Genomic DNA, 2,127 nt, shown 5'->3' with positions numbered 1-2,127 from the left:
GGCTGGGGGTCCTGCAGGGCTGGGGCCTGGGGGTACAGGGCAGAAAGCAGATTTGGGGTGCGGACTGTGGGGCCGAGGCTCGCAGGGCTCCACGTGTGCGGGGAGGAGACCTGGGCACATCTCGGGTCCCCTGGGACACGGGCCCTTGGTGGTGGCGCTTGACTTGAGGCAAAGGGCATCGAACTGGGGGTGTCCCCCGGAGGAATGGAATGGGAGGTGATGCCTCCATGTAGCGTGTCCTTGGGGAATCCCGAGGACTGGGAATGCTCAGCCCCTGCACCGGGGAGGAAAGGGGGGGACCTTGGGGTTCCTGGAGCCACGGGGGAAACACCGGGAGCTGGGTCCGGAGAGGCCGGGCCTGGGTAGGGGCATCCCTTGGGGAAGTACAGAGCCTTTGGGGAAGTACACAGTGTGGAGAGGTTCCAGGTCCGGGTGTGCGTTTTCCAGGAATGCTCTGGTGCCGGGATGCTGTGCTGCAGTAACGTGAAGGCCTGGAAGGTGTTTTTCCTCTGTGAGGCTGCGGTTCCACCTCCTTACTCCTCATCCTCTTCCTCCCGCCGCTGTGGCTCTGTGTCCTCTGTTTGTTATTTCAGTCGTGTCTCACCTCCCAAGGTCTGCCTTGCTGTGCTCATCCTCTCTCCAAACGCTGCCATCCTGCCAGGGGCTCCTGCTGCCAGCACATGAAGTCATGTGTATTTTCCTGTTTGCTTTCTGTTTTTAATAGCAGTGAGGGCAGGGGGATGAGAGATTTGGGAATGTCAGTGGCTGCCTGCAGTGGGATCTGGTGGAATGCCTGAAACCTTGCAGGAAGGAATTTGTGCCTTATCAGCACTATCCAAGAACCTTTGGACAGCACAAAGGCTGCACCTGGAAAATGTAAACCAAAGCATTATTCCACAGTTCAGCATTGTCGCAATAATTTCACACTGGTTTTAGGAGACAGGCTAATGAAATGGTGTTAATTCTTTGCTTATACTTCTCTAGTGATGTGGAGATTTGTGTGTTTGATGAATGGTTTGCAGAACTTCACTGATTAATTATTTTAATAGGTTATGATCCTGGCAAAATGTGCATATAGAAATTTATGTCACTTGTAACTCTGGGCTAGGCTGGCTTGTAAAAAAGACCCACTGGATTAGGTCTGATGGGGATTTACATTTATTTATCAAATTCATGTCTGCTCTGTGGATGTTCTTTCCAATGGATAAAGCTCAGCTGAAATTTAAGGAAATGAAGGAAACAGTGGAATTTGTATGGCTAAAACTAACCTGGACAGGAGGGAAAGTGTCAAGACAACACTTTTGTCTATGACCCTTAGCTAACTGCCAGGTGAGAGGTGTATAAACCCAGTTTTGATTCTCTTTGCATGTAATTTCTCCAGTTTCCCAACATATCCATTCCAAGCAGTGTCAGAGAGTGCTTTGGTGGCTGCTGCTGTGGCTGAGGAGGATCCTGTACCCAAGGCAGGTGCCCAAGCTGTGCTGAACAGATAAGGGGCAGTTCCTGGCTAAAATCTTCCTACCATGGTGAAGCTGATTCTGAACCTTTTAACCAGCTCTGGTTTTCCCAGCTGGACTTCTCAGGCTGTTTGTGGTGCTTTGCATTCTCTGCTGAGGTAGGACTGTAACTTTGAATGGTTGTACACACAGGGATAAAATTGGGCATTATTTTATAGGTAAACATCAGGTGTTGGTAAATAAATACACATTTAAAGCTTAAAATATTCTGTGCTGTGTTTCTGCACAGCCATACGCTGTGTGATAATCAAGCATAAAATGTAAACATAAAATGTCATTGTTTTTTGTAATATTTTCCAAAACCAATTCCCATCTGAGCTCAGTGTTTAAGTGTGTGTGTTTGTGTCTGCCTGAGCCTTGCTGTGAGGCTGCATGTCCTAAAAACAGAACAAGAGCACGTGTGCCTTGCTGGTTTGTTCACTCTGAGGCCTCCTGATGATCATGGAATCACAGAATATCCTGAGTTGGAAAGGATCCACGAGGATCATCCGAACCCAGCACGATGTTCCAGGAGTAACTGGGAAACTTCATCTTGCTGTCAGCTGCATGTGCAAAGCCACTTCTGTTTTTAGGAGTGCACAGCAGTGCAGAGGCAGGAAAGAATCCTGAA

Source organism: Geospiza fortis, unplaced genomic scaffold (genome assembly GCF_000277835.1).
Source record: "Geospiza fortis unplaced genomic scaffold, GeoFor_1.0 scaffold102, whole genome shotgun sequence".
Taxonomy (NCBI): Eukaryota; Metazoa; Chordata; class Aves; order Passeriformes; family Thraupidae; genus Geospiza; species Geospiza fortis.
The sequence above is the reverse complement of the archived record's forward strand: the minus strand, read 5'-3'. Positions refer to the sequence as shown.